The following is a 17,915-nucleotide window of genomic DNA, read 5'->3' on the forward strand; positions in this document are numbered from 1 at the left end:
CGTTAATTCTAATGCGACATTGGAAATGTTCGCGATCCCGAATATCAAACCACTCGTACGCTTCATCTGCTTCCTTAGTGTCATGCAATTCCTTGTAATAATTGTGATGAGCGTCATTCATCCTATCCCTACACAAGTCTAGACTGTCACGCTCTTGCTCTAGGACTCTTGCGTCTAATTCTTTCATCGATTCGAGTAAAGAGTTTACCTTCGTTATCTGCCTCCTCAGAGCGACTCCTGCGGCCTTTCGCTCCTCAACAAGCCTTTCCAGGCGAAGTGACTCGCCCTTTTTGGTAGGGATTCTTTCTCTTCTGTCCCTTTCAGTCGTTTCAACGCCGACTTGATGGTCTTCGTTCTGTTCGCTCGTGACTTCTTCCATCGTAGGATTTGCCTGCGCCATGGCTATTGTATGCAGTCGACAACTCCCGCTAATATCTTGAATTCCTCCAATCTTCACTATAGCGACGCTTGATCGCCGCTAGCTGGACCGTACGAATCTCACTGATCGACACAACAAATATCGCCCCAATTTCTTTCATGGAACGCCTCCTTTATTAAATGTCGTATTTGACCGTGAAGCTAATTTCTTGTCCCTAATTTTGTGAATCAATTATTTTTAGCTTCACGGTCAAATACGACATTTAATAAAGGAGGCGTTCCATGAAAGAAATTGGGGCGATATTTGTTGATCAGTGAGATTCGTACGGTCCAGCTAGCGGCGATCAAGCGTCGCTATAAAGGGTAATAAGAGCAAACTCCAAGAAGCTGTGGATGACCTTTCGAGACAAGCGAGTCTCGATGGGTTCCAACTGAATGAGGCCAAGTGCAAAGAACTTCGAATTGGTTTTTCCAACAGCAACCACGATTTCGAACCCCTAGTTCTAAATGGCAAACCCCTTGAATAAGTCACCAGTACCAAATTGCTAGGCGTGACCATTAGCCATGATTTAAAGTGGAACATGCACACCTCTGAACTAATTAGAAAATGTTCCTCTCGTCTCTACTTTTTACGTCAACTCAAGAGATCTGGAGTGGCACCAAGTGAACTGGTGCAATTCTATGTGACATGTATTAGGCCCGTCCTGGAATACGCAAGTCCTGTATTCCATCGTTCTCTACCAAACTACATCAGTGAAGATTTGGAACGGATCCAAAGAAGGGCATTCAGAATCATCTATCCTGACCTTTCATATAGTGTAGCACTAGAAACAGTCGGCCTACCGAAACTTCATGAGAGGAGAGAAAAGATTTCAATCGATCTGTTTGACGAGATCGTCTGTAACCCCACCCACAATCTCCATAGCCTCCTCCCCCAAAGGAAGAGTTGTAAATATGCACTGAGACGCAAAAGTGATTTCACTCTCCCCCTATGTAAAACCGAGCGTTTGAAGAACAGTTTTATTTTTAGCCATGTCTATAAGATGTAGATAATTTTTCTTATTCTTTCTTTTGTTATCATCAGTATTTGTAAATATCCCGTAATTTAGCCTATGGCTGCAATGGTGGTTAATAAAGTATCTTATTCTTATTTTTTAATCTCTATCAAGTGCCTCGAAGGTACAAACGAAACTGAATATATAATGAGTCTAGCAGCACGTGCAAATGAAATTCAACACAGGGCGTGAAAATTACAATATTATAACACCCTCCCTTTTATAGAGAAATAAGAAAACAACTTAACGGAAAAAAAAGCAAAAACAAACAAACGACTAAGCACATATTAATGAAATTCAGTTCCTTGGAAAGAGTTCCTAGGCTTAAGTAAGCATATAGTCCTGTAGACGCTTGGGCGGCTGACGGACGCGCGTGGACCTTCTGGGTGCCTGTAAAGGACTGGGCGACTTAGGTGCATCTGGCACCGAAGACAACGGATCGCGCGGCTGGTCGAATGTTTCCACGCGTGTATCTGGAGGTGCCTGTTCGCGTGTATCTTCGCGTGTCTCTGTGGATGACTGCTTGCGCGCCTCTATGACTTCGTCATCTTCAACTTTGATAGGCGCTTCATTAGACTTGCGTAGCGCAACACGATTTCGTCGAAGGAGTCCTTGAGGCAACTCAACCTCGTAAGATCTTTTGTCAATGCGACTCTTTACGACACCCTTTTGCCACTCTTTTCTTCCCGCGCGCCAGGGCTCAACTCGCACAGTATCTCCGGGCTCTAAGGGCTGGAGGTCTCGTGCGCCTCTGTTGTAGTACTTGGCTTGTTGCTGCTGGCGGCGATGAAGCTTGGTATATGTCACGTTCTCGTCTGAAACAGATGGCTTTAATAATGCAGCAGTCATCGGGAGGAGACCTCTTGTCCTTCTGCTAAATAGCCGCTGTGCTGGGCTGATTTGCATACTCGCAGGCGGTGTGTTTCTATGGTCTATTAAAGCGAGAAACGCGTCTGAACCAGTCTTGCCGCACTTTAACAGAATTTTCTTCGCTTGCTTAACGGCGCTCTCAGCCTTTCCATTCGACTGACTATGATACGGACTGTGTTATTACAATGTGCATGTCTTGATGTTGTGGCCTTTGTTTGAACAGTTATTGCATTTGTAGGTGTTCTTAACCCTTTCATACCCTGCTGCCTGCAGGAACTGAATCCTGTTTTTCTTCAGAAACAGTAGTTTGAGGGCATCAACCCCTTTGTGATTTGTGGATCTGAAGAAATCTTTAGAAGCTCTATTATTGTATTTCTCCAAGCCTTGCTGTGTGTAATATGCTATGTTCTGATAAAGTGACAGGAACTCGGGAACATGATAAAATAGTGCATGCATGTAGGGAGTGACATCTTTTTCTTGGTAAACTTTTGAGAAAGTGAAAGTGAAAGTGCAATTTCTTTTCAATTCAAGAATACCCTCTTCAGATGTAAAATCTAGCTTCAAATCACCAATTATGTCCATAAATTTAGCCCAGATCACCTGTATGTCTTTGTTTTGACTGCAATGAGGGACAAGCATAGGTCGGAATGTTTAGATTCTGAAAGAGTTTCAATTTTTCTGGTCCAGTAAGATCTCTATATTCCAGATTTTTGCTCTCTTTGTTGATTCTAAAATTAAAAGTGATTCCCATACTTTAATTGATAAATTCTTCATAACATGCCATGTGTTTATATTTATCTCTTGGGAATCCATCAGAGGTTTTTTTTTTCTCAATAGCATCACTTCTTCTCAGCTCTCTTATGAACAAGTCAATCAAAACATCTGATATCCTCAGAAAAAGATGTAATGTATCTATGATGACATGGTCCATAGGTATAAAATCAAATAATGGTTGTGCCTTACAGTTTAATTTCTTTCCAGTGGAAAACCTTGCTATTTCGGCGACAGTTCTAACACCAAGTTTGGGGTCGAGAAGCTCTCGAGAAAGCTGAGAAGAAAGGGGCCTCAGCGTCAGGTCGCCTTAGCTGAAAAGGTTTGTTTTTGCTAATATTTTTGAGAGTATAAGGAAGATAGCTAATTATGGGTTACTTACTACCTCGCAATAAAATGATTTTTTCCAAACCTGCTCTCATTCACCGTTTGTCCTGATGTTTCAGCAGACGTCACTACATATGAAACTTTTTAGCGTCTTTTTTCTTGTGTGAAGTTTATTTTACACGTTTCTGGTAATCGTTTTTTTAAGCTCTCGTTTAATCTTCTCTATGCTCAGGGCTCGATTTGCTTTAATTTTTTCAATGGTTTTTCTTTCTCAAAAATCCAGAAATGTTTTCAAATACAGTCAACCCCTTTATTTCCTTCAAACTGAAAGTAATCCATCACTAGTAGTGTAGTATCAATAGTAGTATCAATCTCGACTGACAGGCACAGAAGCTTCAACTCAATATGTATAAATCTGAAGTGTTTGGGAGACATGGCCTTTTGAACGTTTTCCTAATTATTCCGTGCTTGAAGCGCTAAAACCTGTTGAATTACGAGTACATGTATGTCTTTGACATGAGTTTCATAACGCAGAACGCGAATATGCTCGAAGTAGAATATTAGCTAACTTGTTTTCTTCTCCTATTACAGGAACGAGAGGAGGGCGACAATGACTCAGGTAAGTACACTAAAAAGATAGAGTTTTCCTATTGAGTGTCCTGAAACCGAAACCAAATTATTATCGAAGGCCAATCGGAACGTAGTTAGATATCTGAAGGAGCTGAGAGTAAATCCTAGAACATACATCCAACCTCAGGTACTGGAAACCTAAGCGACCAAGCCTCTTTTCGTTATAGTTCTACATTCAAACTTGGTGTGAGTGTTTTTTTTTTTAAGACGAATTGTGGGTTTAGTGAAACATTTTTAGAGCAATTGTGGATGAATCTTGACAATCGATTGAAAATCTCTTATTTTTGTGTAAAAGTTTTGACTTTTGCGTTTGTTCGTTTATTTGTTTTTTAGTTAAAGCATCTTATCTTGGACAAGTCTAACTTGTGTGTGTTTTTTCATCTCGTAGGATTCCTTTCCAATCGGGTTCCTATTGAGGTAAAAACTTTCCCTCTTTTCTCAGAAATTATTTTCAAATGCTCAACCTCCCCGTTCCCTTCAAATTTTAAACAATCCATCCCTTGCTGTAGGATTTACAACAATTTCGTGGTGTACTGAGGGACCTTCTTTCGACTGACAAGCGTAGAAACTTAATGCGATTAAGTGATAAATTTTTGGGAGGCTCAGGAATGGCCTTCTGAATTCTTTTCCAACTATCATTTGCTCTAAGTAGTAAAACCTGTAGATTACGAGTATGAGTACGTCTTTGCAATTTTAAAATAATAAGATAAATGTGAAAACGAAGGTGAATATGCTCGAAGGTGCCTGTTACCTGACCCTTGTGTTTTCTCCTATTACAGGAACGAATGGATGTGGAGATGGCTTCAGGTAAGTTCACTGGAAAGACAGCGCTTTTCTATTGAGTGTCGCGAAACAAAAGGCTAAGTGAATTTCAAAGGCAAATCAGAACAAAGTTAGATATCTAAAGGAACTAAGAGTAAATTCTATTACATTCAATAACAAACACCTTAAATGCGGAAAAACGTAAACTATCCAAGCTGCTACTGGTTTTAGCGCTACGTTTTATCGCGGTGCAAGTTTTTCAGATCAATCACATGCGCAGTAATGCATTAGAAAAGTTTTGAATTAAGCGTCGAAAAACCCAAATCATAATAATCACAAATATCGATCAAAACAAATATTAATAAGTAATTATTAACCAATGGAAATTCAGCGTAAAAACAGGCAACCGGCTTAAAGCGCGGGAAAACGCCGAGTAACCAAGTTGTGATTGGTGTTAGTTTCTGCATTTGATTGGGTTGAGTTGAAGGAGCGAGTTTTCTGGACCAATCACGGAAGTAAAGCAAAACCAAAGCAAACCATGGTCACTTTTGATACTCTGAAAACTGCTCTATCTGTGCAACTCAGGAGTACTTTTGACGCTTAGTGGAAAATTCCTTATTTTTTGTGATTTTTCCAAACTTAAGGCATTTTATCTAATGCCCTTTTCACACCAAATTAAGCTAGTAACTTTTGTTTGTTTTTGGTTATTTTAGAAACCCTCCTAGAAAAAGATCGCATTGAGGTAAAGAATTTCCATTTTGAGATTTTTTATTTTTAAACAGTTAATCACTACTTCTACATTATTACTTAATAGAAAAGAATTTCTTGTCTTCTAAATTGCATTTTACATTCTACCACTCTGTCTTTAGATCTAACCTAGAATTGAAATTTTAACTATTTGCAATTCATTACATATTGTTATTTTACAGCCTCTGTCGTCAGAAGATTTATCTGAAAAGCTTGAAGGTATACGTACATATTTGTCTTACCTAAGTTGACGCGCAAGATTATATCACTTTCGTGAAGTATTATAATAGTTCAGAAATTTTATTCGAGAAACTTCTATGTAAGCAACACTCTCCTCAAGGGAAGTAGCCACGGATCCAGACTTAATATCTTTCTCTTTCATCTTTGTATCTGTTACCATCACTGAAGGAACATTTCTGTTCATATATAACAAAGGCTTGTTGTACCATAAAATGCGGCTACAGGTTTGTCATTAATTGTAGTTACTGCTAGGCGTTACCCTTGTAAAATGAAGCCCATTACTTAGCTACTTTCATATTTAATTTAGTCACCAGCAAATAACATCATTGTAAAACTGGCTGTTTCGTTTTCAAGAACTCTGGACCCGACTGACCCTGAAAAACTCCTCAATTGACCCTGATATAACCTTTCGCTGAGGTTATTGAAACGCAAGTCACTGTAACCGACTACAGTCCTTCCCAGGACTACTCTCATCCTGACGATTAGACTAATGATACTCCTGAATTCAAACCAATTCCTATCAAAGCCTCAGTTCTAAAATGTTTTGAACATTGCAAATTTTTTTGGTAAACATTATCAAACTCTTTATCACTTTTTCTAGGATTCTCACCACCAAACCAAGTGTTACGCGTACTGGTTCGTATAGCAACAAACTATACTGGCCAACAACTGTTTGAATTGTTCTTCAACTCCCCTGCTGCAGGAAAGGCAGGCTTTCTAGCTTATAAATTAATGCGTAGATTCTCTGACGAGAATTGGGAAGATCAAGAATTCCCCCCAACAGTCGATTGGCTTGTAATAGGTGCTGAGGAAGCGCAAAGACGACTTAGTAAGTAAACACTCTCCAGTACATAGGCGTGGCATTCGTGAATGCCGGCGAGATTCAGAATTTCCTGGTTAAAATCTCCTGCTTTGCCACTTAACCGGATTTACTACGTGGTAGTTCTCTATTTAGCTTCGACTCGATTCGATTATGAGACCCTATGGATCCGCTAGATATTGAGCCTACCGCTGTTACACTGCCCTAACAACTAACTCGTTTGCCTTTCAACAGTTAGAATTTTGATGCTTAATATTATATTGCTATACTTTTCTTTAAATTTGCAATGTGTCAACCAGCACTGAGATGCTTAATACGCCGAAACTTAAGTAAAGTTATATGATGATTTGTGTTAATTAAATTATCACATTATGTACAAACAGATCACACTGATGCGATAAAAGAAACTAAATATGAAGGTGATGAAGAGTCATCGTCTAGTGAATCTTCTTGCTCCGAAACCTTTTATTCTGAAGACAATTCTTCAACGACTTCGAGTGAAGGTAACCGATTTTTGTCATCCTGTTTGCTTACATGTGAGTAAATTTCAGAATGTTCTATCATAATTTAACAAAATTTTACCAAAATTCACGAGTGGTTGTTTATTTTGAGGGGCACCAAGAGGAAAGTGTACACGTTTGATACTAAATTTTCTATTACTCTGCTTTTGTTTAAATTTGCAATGTACCAATCAGCACTGAGATGCCAAATACGCCGAAACTTAAGTAAAGTTATGCGATGATTTGTGTTAATTAAATAATCACATTATGTCCAAACAGATCACGCTAATGAAATCAAAGAAACTGGATATTTGGGTGATGAGGAGTCATTGTCTAGTAAATCTTCTAGTTCTGAATCCTCTTATTCTGAAGACAATTCTTCAAGGACTTCGAGTGAAGGTACCCTATTTTTGTCCTCCTGAATACTTACATATAAATAAATTTCAGAATTTTTTATCATAATTTAACAAAATTATAATAAAATTCACGAGTAGTTGGTTGTTTTGAGAGGCATCAATAAGAAAGTGTACACGTTTGATCTAGTACCTCATATTCGATTTGTTTACTTTTATATAAATTTGCAATGTGCCAATCAGCACTGAGATGCTGAATACGCCGAAACTTAAGTAAAGTTATATGATGATTTGTGTTAATTAAATTATCACATTATGTACAAACAGATCACACTGATGCGATAAAAGAAACTAAATATGAAGGTGATGAAGAGTCATCGTCTTGTAAATCTTCTAGTTCCAAAACCTCTTATTCTGAAGACAAGTTTTCAACGACTTCGAGTGAAGGTACCCTATATTTTTCATCCTGATTTCATCCTTACACGTAAATAAATTTCAGAATGTTCTATAGGTAGGTAGATGCATGACCTTTATTTATACTCGATAATATTTTAAGCTATGAAATTGTGGGGTCGTGTGAAGAAAAAAAGGAAAATTACACGTTATGTATAATAATGTATGAACACAATTCTCGCTAAAAGATTTCAGCATCTCTTCTGTTTTCAACTTTGTAACAGATTTAGATGAAAACCCCTCATCGGAGGAGTGTTGTGGCCCTGAGGGTGTCGCGAAATACGAAGGAAAAAACGAAGCAAAAGAGGAATCTTTGATGAAAGCCTGCATGGAATTTGCAAGTCAAGACCCTGATCGGCTCGAACCAAAGCCCAAAATCAATGAGCAGGAGAGAGGAGAAGGTAGCAGCGAAGAAGACTTAAGGCTCTGCTCTAGGAAAATTTTCAGGGCGCCCTTCGGGCGCCTAACCATGACAAGTAGGTCGCCCGGCCTTTCAGGTTGGTCGCCCAGCCTTCCAGGTTGGTCGCCCGAATTGATTAATTAATTAGTAATTAATTGATTAGTTAATTAATAATCCATTTTATAGTTGAATCAGTTAATAATTAACAATAAAAAAATCCTTATTCAAAGATTTTGATTCATGGATGGACTTCAAAGTTTATCTAGCTCTCATTAGAGAAAGTTACAGTGAATCGGGAAGCCTTCGTCATTGCAACTTACTATTTGCAAGAAAGTTAAAATTTTCAGAAAGTAGACGAAACCATTGATAGGATGTTTCATTAAAACTTGATTGCAAGTTTGTGCGACTTCCGGCCGAGGAAACCATTGCTGAATGACAATCTTTACTAATCCGTGACGTTTTGAAAGAGTAGCGTTGTATACTTCTTACAGTTCCAGGGAATCCGCAGAATTGCCAAACAGTTTCATCTTTAATCTCTCTCGTTCAATATTCACTTCACCGGGCACGGGCGGCGAAGCGAGTTACTATATTTAGCAGTCACGTACTCTATTTTGGCGAACTGGTGATATCATGAAATTCTGTTATAAATTAACCACATACATGTTAAAACCGCTAAGAAAATTTATTTGAAGATCACTAAAATAGGTTTCGAAACAAAAGGGTTCTTATATTAAAGTTTCATTTTCGTCAAATTTTGATCGAATGATCGCAATTGAGAGCAAGTCGCCAAATATGGTGCTGATAAACATCTTGCATGCCACGGACGAAGCTAATTAAATAAACACAAATTTGCATCAAGGACGGTTTCGTTTTATTAATCACGCGCTCCACTGTTGAAACTGCTTTTCGGGCTAGCGGGAGCCGGGGAGCACGATGGAGTTTCTTTTTGTTTCGTTCCGTTCCGTTCCGTTTCTATACGTTTGCTGGTTTCGTTTCGAGTTTTCACACAAGCCGAAATCTATGCGCCCGGACGGGCGACCGCTTTTCTTTTTCAGTCGCCCGAGACCAAATGTTAGTCGCCTGAGGCGACCGGGCGCCGCTAGAGCACAGCCTTGAGACTTTTTGCTAGGTAGCAAAGATTGGCGAGAATACTGCTACAATAGTTTTTCTGTTGATTGAGGCAAAGAGGGAGCGAATAAGAGGACGCCTCATGCTGCTGATATGAAGGATTACAACTAACTTGATTAATTGGTGAAAAGGCCTGTCACTCATTGTGGCTGTCAGAGATATCCCCGAAGTTTTCTTATTCTCTTTCCTCGTTTTTGAAAATATGCAGCATACAAATTTTTGGTTTGGTAAGAAATGATGTTCTAAGGTAAACAGCTTTGACGGCGTCGAGTGCACGAAGTCGATTAACTTTTGATTAGAATAATGTGGTTGGGTCTATTAAAGATTTTCTGATATTCACATGCTTAATTCCTTTTTTCTTTTTTTTCCACTTTACCAGGTGGACGTGAGCGAGATGTTGGTAACTTGTGTAGCACTGCAGGAGAGTCGCGAGGGCATAATATTCAGCAACGAAGTTCCGTTTTTGATTCAAACTTTGACCAGAATTCAATGGCCGAGAAGACCAGACGTGCTAAAGAAAGAAGCGATGAGGAGGAAACAGGCGATTTGAATAGAGCTCCCCTATAGCAGGAACAGAATGGAACAACATTTTCACGAAATTCACAGATAGCAATACGAGTCTTCAGTGTAAGTATTGGTAGCTATTACAGCTTTGTACCTGTATTGTAACACTCAACCCAACCGATTATTACTTTCATTGATATTTGGTCACATTTATGCGAGGATTTACGACGTCCACAATTTATAATAACCATATGGCTCAAACAAGGAAGACGTTTGCTCCAGAAATAACACTATTTTTATCTCCGCCGTTAAATGATTTATATAACCATTCGAAAAATCGTAATCAAATATTCTTTAAAAATATTCAACCTAAGACGCTGTCATTGGAATATTGCTTAGCAGCCTGGCCGCAATGAAGCCTCACTGGAAATAACTTAAAACAATTAGGGGCTACATAAAATGGTATCCTTGACTCAAATTGTGATTATTTTTATTTCGATAGATGTCTTTGTCCTATGTGGTTTGTGATTTCGTCGTGTGTGGCTGAAATATTGTTTCAATGCGGCGTCCATAGCCAATATTAGCACAATTGATGGCAATTCTTGCAGGGTTAGATCGCGTACTCACTTGCTTACTTACTTAATTACTTAGTTTGAAGTCAAAATGTAGTATCTCGTTAATACTTACGTATAATTTTCGAGGGGACGAACTTGGTATTTCAAATTTGGTAACTTGGAAGCTCTGATGCTTGAGAGGATTGTAGAGGAGTATGTTTGGACTCCGGATTCCCGACAAGTGCTTTCTGAGAGCTTTGGGAAAGCGAAACTACGAAATGGCGAAAAGGCTGGTGAAATTACCACTTAAACCAATAAATTTTCTCTATGACATCTCGCGCACTTTATAGGAGTGTTGCTCCTTTACAGCCTGGGTTTATAATTTTTTTAAATTATTTTTTCCTTTTAAGAAATACCAAGTTAAATGCAAAGACACGAGGATAACAGGAATTATGATTCTAAAGAGTACGCTTTTGTTTTTCAGAGGATTGATGCTCTCCACCAACACTGAGTTCGGAGAAGATTTAATTGAGCGCCATCAAACCGAATAAAACATTATACAGATGTTACACTTAATGTATGGAAGCAAGAACTACTTCTCCTGAGTAGTCTCCAATATTTACACGTTTGTACATGTAGACTGTTCATATTGGCGTGAAGCAACTTAAGGTGATTTAGAAACTGTTAAAAATATTGAGCGTTTGTAAATAAATATTCATATTACAAGTATGCTGTTCCTGTGTAGTCTCCAATGTTTACACATTTGTACATATAGACCGTTCATATTAGCGTGTGACAACTTAACGTGATTCAGAAACTGTTAAAAGACATTGAGCATTTGTGAATAAATATTTGTATATCAAGTATACAAATGTAAAATTGACATTAAAATTTAGCTACTTTTCTGTGTAATTTTCTTTGTTGTAAGCTTCATTTAAGATTAGACGTAATCTTGTCTTTGCAGAACTTAACCCTTGAAAACCAAAGATCCGGTAGTTAATTCTCCCCTGTAGCTGCTTAGTTACAAGAATTTGTTGTTAGATAAAGGCAATTTCTACTCGATTAGTTTGAGTATTCTTAAAACCTGTTTATTGGATAATTAAACTCGTCACTAATAGATGAGCTTGGGAACTGGTGACTTAAAGGTTGGACGGGAGCCTGAACGGAGGAATCCATGGCAACCCTGCGAGCGGCAACCACCCCTGCATGCAGCCGCCAACTGACACCGTCACACCGAAAGAATTCAGTAGAAAGTACTCACATGACCCCATACGTACCAATGCATAGAAGGGGAGGGACGGGCTGGGAGCCAGAATCCGCAAAGGTTCGCTTAAGCAACAGATCCGCAAAGATCAGCTCAAAAATGACAGCGTGAGATGCAACGTAAGTCACAAGATGAACAAAAGGCCCCTGCGATCATCCCACACATCACGCACAATCGAGGAGGAGGCCGCTTACCTCGTTGGCTTGTAATTTCACTTTGCCTAAATTACATTTAGCGAATTGCAATTTCATAGAAAACATTTCTGTGACTCCAAATAACTCACTGTCAAAGGTATCCGAAAATCAGGTTTTATTTAGAGGAAAAAAATTCCTCGATCGCTTGCTACCATAATCTGAAAATATCCCTGAGACGTTTTTAAATGAGGTAAACTAATTTAGCTTCCTTGCCACGAACTTGTTCAATCCAATCTCGAGCCCAGGGCCATTTTGGCTCCTTGTTAGCGGTATGGTCGAGACTGCGAACTTGTCACGCATCATGAACAAAAACTATCCGAACAATGGGAAGAAGTTACTTGTTAATCACTTTAGGGAGTGGAAGGGTTTCGGAAAATTCATGCCTAGAGAGGGTTAGGAAAGCACAAAAGCAGTCCCATGTAGAATTTATGAGATAATCCAAGCGCTTGAACAGTGATACAGTACGATCTGGGTACTAGTCATAAGATACATGTATTTCTTAAAAATTCACAAGAATCTTAGCCTTTTCCTGGTGTTCAGTTAATAAAACGAAGTACGTTAGTAACAGCAGAGCGAAGGAAGTAGGGAGCCTTAGGTCAGGTTGAGAAACGAGGCATCTCGAATGAAATATCATCAGTATTGTAACTACATCAACGAGCTCTTACCAAATCCACCACAACGACAATATATTGCGCCTTCTCGTCGCAATTACAGTTAACAACTTGATTTTATACCTGAAATTAAATCACTAGTTGCTTGGAATAACCGTGGGGGATACTGGGTTTAAGCAGCTAATAACAAGAGGGAACGTTGCTCTAGTTTCTACCCTGATGAGTTCTGGCCTGAAGAAAGCTACCATTTTGTCGATGTACGCACGCTAAATATATCTTATTGGACGTTTTAGTAGTAGTATCGATGACTTTTTACCAATTTTTTTAAAGTAGCTCGCAGGGCGTGTCAAAATACCAACAATGAGTTACTTAAAGTAGATGTGGGTTATCGAGGTGGAACGTGGTAACTAAGGGAAGGCGAAGTTTTAAGATGAACTATAAATGTGGGAGAACGTGGTAAACTTGGGGTAGATGAGACTTACCTTGGTAAAACGAGGCTTACTTGGTGTAGACTTGGGTGAACGGGTTAACTTAGGGTAGATGGAGTTCACGTGATAGAACTTGGTTAGCTTAGGGTAGATGGGGGTCAACAAGGTAAAACGTGGCTGAGTCAGGGTACATGTTGGTGAACGTGGTAAAACGTGGTTAACTGAGGATAGATGAGGGGGAACGCGGTAAAACAAACCTGGCTTAACAGGGTAATTTAGTGTTATCAACTAAGTTAACCTGGTTTAGATGCATGTGCAGTCTAACATGGCATAGATGGGGGTTAACAGGGTAGAACAAGGTTAACCTAAGGTAGATGGGGATGAACAATACAAAACGAGACTAACTTGGGGATTGTTGGAAATCTCTTTCGTTTTCAAATTTCAAATTATAATTTTTCTCTTCCTCTCCCCCCTTGGTATTTGTCATGTATTCACGCGCGGCGCACGATTTTCACAGATCAGCAAATCACGTCAAAGAACTCCAACCCTGGCATTGAAAACTGACATCGACATTTTCGCGTACTTTTTTTTGTTTGTTTTACGGAGTTGCTTTTAGTTTTTTTTTTTTTTGGAGATTTCGTTCACGCAAATTATTACCCTTTTGTTTGGAAGTTCAGTAAGTTTCGGAGATTTGATTTAAGCAAAATGTTGTGGTTAATTTTACGAGTTCAATAGGTATTTTTCTACGGGGTTTGGACTCCAATCTCTTTTTTTTCGTAAACACTTCGTAAATACTTACGGTGAAGATTCTGCTTTTGAAAGACATCGAAGCAGGGTTACTTTTGATCTTTCCAAGCAGTCAACTCTAACCGACTAAACCAACTTCCACCTTTGCGGCAAGTAAGGATATCCTCATGTGTGCAGATGATGAGCAGAGAAGAATAATGCAGCTGCAATTAGAGTACAATGGAGTGGCTGTCATCGGTAGTAGGCTGAGACAGATAAACTACCCCAATGACGTGACAAGTGTTGAATCTCTTTATGTTCTGCGGCAATCAGTATACTTGGCCGCAACTGGTGCAGCTGGAGGGTTATATGATTGTAACCTCGATTCTGTCATCGTTGAGTGACTCTTGCGGAATTCTTCAGATTCTTGCAAGGAAATCAAGAGGCTGTATGGTTATGAGGGCAACATTGTTTTCACCGACAACAAATATCAAAAGGTTAAGACCTTTAATTCCTTAAGTGCAACAGTCGAGACCTTGTTGGGTACTGGCCATGAAGGAACCGCTGATGGAACTGAAGAAAGCTGCTCATTAACACAAGTTCATGCAAACTGTTCCTTTCAGAACACTATTTTTGTTTCTGATATAGCTGCAGGAACAATCAAACTAGTTTCGGGGCTTACTGGCACAGTGTCTTTTCTTCGCAACCTCGGATGTCTCTATGATAGTTTTGGTATTGGTGCACATACCATCGACGCGGTCCAATTATCTCTTCAAGATGCTGTGTATAATGTTTCATCTGTAAATTCTTATATTAAAAACACAGTCGCTGAAGTAAGAAAGCACTATAAAATGAAAGAAACGGCAGCAACAAATGGCCCTGAAGGAACTGTTTCTAGCAAAACACAGGAGTCATTGGTGCTTCTCGAACGAGGTATGGAACAGCTACGAGATAGCGCTAAGAATGTAAACGAGGACTATCTTGGTGACATTGACCTGCGTACGCTGCTAACAACTCAGGTGGAGAACCTTCATGCAGTCTCCCACTTCAAAAACGAGACTTTACTGCAGCCGATTTTATTGGTAAAAGAAATACACTGTTATTGCATTCATTACTACTCAAATTTTAACACTCATTTATGTTAACTTTCATTTTCCTTGTAATTTTCGTATTTATCTCCTTTTGTTTACAGTGCGGATACCCCAACTGGGACCATCTCACAAAACTAACCAATCATACTGAGGTGTACAACGGATGACAATCCGTAAATTTGCTTAATTTTACTGTTTATTTCGATATTCTATCCCATTGGCTGTTTGATTTGAATATCGTAATCTGATTTGTTACTGATATATTCTCTCTAAGTGGTCACGGTTGGTGTATTCTCGCTGTAAAAGCGCTTTAAGAATAGAACTGTCATGATTTGTACAAGCCAAATCTGCGGTAGTCTTCAAATATCGTCGGTCATAAGTCTTTGGACATCTTCGGCAGTGTTCGGACATCCTCGGCAGCCTTCAGACATCTTCGACGGCTTTCGGACATCTTCGGAAGCTTTCGGATATCTTCCTCACTCTTCGGAAGTCTTGAAATAATCCCGAATTGTTGGAAAATGAGTATCAAGAAAAGCGGATCAGCTGAAAGTTGAGCAGGCTTTTTTTAACGATTAACAATGACCGTATATGGCTACTTTGGAACAATGGCGGAAACAGCTTTAAAATACACGCGGGATTTTTCAAATTTCCGATTATCATACGAGCGGCAGATTTAAACCATCGGCAAAACTGATGATACGACAAATCCTCCCCGCCGGGGTGATTATGGTAGATTTTTTAGGATGCAAATAGTCACGGTGGGGTGGATGGTGGAGCGACTGTAGCTTTCGTATCTGAAGTAAAGAAATGTCACCGTTTTTCCTTTACAACTGGCGAAAAATATATTCAATTAGAGGCTCACTGTGCGATACAAAGGTGACGAGAGCATGTGTAACCTGGTATTAACGTCCGAAGCCTACCACGCCGTTGAATCATGTAGAAGGCTATCGTCATTTGCTCGATTGTTTAATGTGCGGGTATTTAAAATTTCGCGCTGCGTGAATGAGATTTTGTTCCTGATGTGCACAAAAAGGTTCATATTCTCCTTCCTCTAGCCTATGATTTAAACCTGGTGATAACGTCCGAAGCCTCGCGCGTCGTTAATTCACGTGGTTTTACGGGTATCTTTCTCTTTCCGTATTTCAATTTAACGAAAGGAGTTAGAAAAACAATGGCGAGTGGAAATAGTCGCACACGCTCGTCAATTTCTCTCATTCGACTCGACTGTTCAATCCGAGTATATTTAAATTTCGCGCTTCGTAAGCAAGAAAAACTGAATAATCTCTTCCCACAATTTTTTTTCGCATAGTCATGTTCTGCTAGTTTCTTCCTTTTTTTTTTTTTTTTTTTTTCAATAACATCACTGACGCTGTCAGATTCATCTACCAAATTTTAGGGCAATCGAATTTCGCGCTACGCCTCCCATAATTTGCTTACCGTAGCGTAAATGCATAAGCCCAGCAAAAGCGTAACACGCGAAAAAAATCACACCCCTTGATTCGTTAAATGCCGCCTCGGTTGATTGAGAACAAACATAAAGTCCTAACGTCCGCTTTCTACAAAGGCAAGACCCAAGACCCAAGACCGAAAACCGAAAACCGAAAACCGCACACTTGGAAATCAATTAAATGAAATGTGCTGAAACACATTTTTCGACGCCAAAACAATGAAATCGATTAGGTCTTCGTTTTGTAGTTTTACCCCCCTAAAACTACAAAACGAAGACCTTCGCCAAAATGCTTTAATTGACGCTAAAACATTGAAATCGATGGGGTCTTCGTTTTGTATAATAGCAAGAAAAACCGGGAAAACTAAAAACAAGGAACAACTCTCACGTTTAACTTTCGTGATAACAAGTTTAACCTATGAGGAATTCACTGCATGAGGTTGCTGCATGTAGTGACAGTTAAACAAAACTCAAATATCGATAGTTGATTCTAAACCAAACATGCAAGCAGTCATTTCTCCATAATTCAATTTAACTAGCAATACGAAGTAAAACTACAAAATAAAGACCCCACCGATTTCAATTTTTTAGCGTCACGTAAAGCGTTTTTGGCGAGGGTCTTCGTTTTGTAGTTTGAGGCTGGTAAAACTACGAAACAAAGGACCCCATCGATTTCAATGTTTCAGCGTCAAGTAAAGCGTTTTTGGCGAGGGTCGTTTTGTACGTTTTGTAGTTTGAGGCGGGTAAAGCTACAAAATGAAGACCCCACCGATTTCGATGTTTTAGCGTCAAATAAAGCCTTTTAGCGGGGGTCTTCGTTTTGTAGTTTGAGGCGAGCAAAACTATAAAACGAAGAACACATCGATTTTATTGTTTTAGCGTCAAATAAAGCGTGTTAGCGAGGGTCTTCGTTTTGTAGTTCGAGGCGGGCAAAACTACAAAACGAAGAAAAAAAACCGTCACTTTCGATTGTATTTAACACCAGTAGTAAGACCAAAGAATATATTTGTACGTTGAAAAAACTGACTGGTAAAAACTAGGCGACTTTGACTTACATATAGAGAGAGGTGGTTTAAATAAGTCACTGCAACAAGGATAAATTTAATTATTTTTGAATTTGCGAACCTTTGGCTCGATGCGCTAGACGAGGGTCAAGTCTACCCCTGGGTACACCGATGGAGATTGATTTTACTAGTGCATATTTACACTACCCACTCCCACAGTGCAGCAAAATTGTCACTCCGATAATTTTCTCGATCAGTTACGACCTTTTCCGCCTCCCTTCGGCCAAAGTCCCTCAGGACTACCAATTACTCAGGACTTTTGTTTGGAAAGTTGACCCGGAACAATGGGCCATTTCTTCTAATAGAACCGGACATGACACCAACGGCCGAATTGATGCGGTGCTATTGTTTGTCACAGGAAAAACTACACTAAAATTTTGAAGAAAAGAAGAAAGGAGATTTGAATGGAGCATTTTGATGAAAGGAAAAATAACCCAACGTCCGTCATCGCAGACGGACGCAAACAGTTCCTTTACAATCGCACTAAACAACCCTAGAGCGTATGTCTCACAATGAAAACTTTATTAATAGATTGGTTGGAGTGACATAGTCCTCAAAATTTCAAGCCTAGCAAGTGCAACTTTTGGTCACGGCCATT

At 39.3% G+C, this 17,915-nt stretch overlaps 2 long non-coding RNA genes across 2 annotated transcripts; both read left to right on the forward strand.

Annotated features, from left to right (window-relative positions):
* Positions 1–7,019: 7,019 nt before the first annotated feature.
* On the forward strand, positions 7,020–7,900 carry LOC136277250 (uncharacterized). The gene is made up of 3 exons (XR_010715803.1): positions 7,020–7,103; positions 7,380–7,499; positions 7,781–7,900. It is a non-coding gene; the product is annotated as an uncharacterized lncRNA (long non-coding RNA).
* A 1,948-nt stretch (positions 7,901–9,848) lies between these two features.
* LOC131780786 (uncharacterized) lies at positions 9,849–11,323 on the forward strand. Its single transcript, XR_009339912.2, has 3 exons — positions 9,849–10,061; positions 10,441–10,547; positions 10,977–11,323. It is a non-coding gene; the product is annotated as an uncharacterized lncRNA (long non-coding RNA).
* The last annotated feature ends 6,592 nt before the right edge of the window (positions 11,324–17,915 follow it).

The sequence above is a fragment of the Pocillopora verrucosa genome, chromosome 12 (genome assembly GCF_036669915.1).
Source record: "Pocillopora verrucosa isolate sample1 chromosome 12, ASM3666991v2, whole genome shotgun sequence".
In the NCBI taxonomy this organism is placed as follows: domain Eukaryota; kingdom Metazoa; phylum Cnidaria; class Anthozoa; order Scleractinia; family Pocilloporidae; genus Pocillopora; species Pocillopora verrucosa.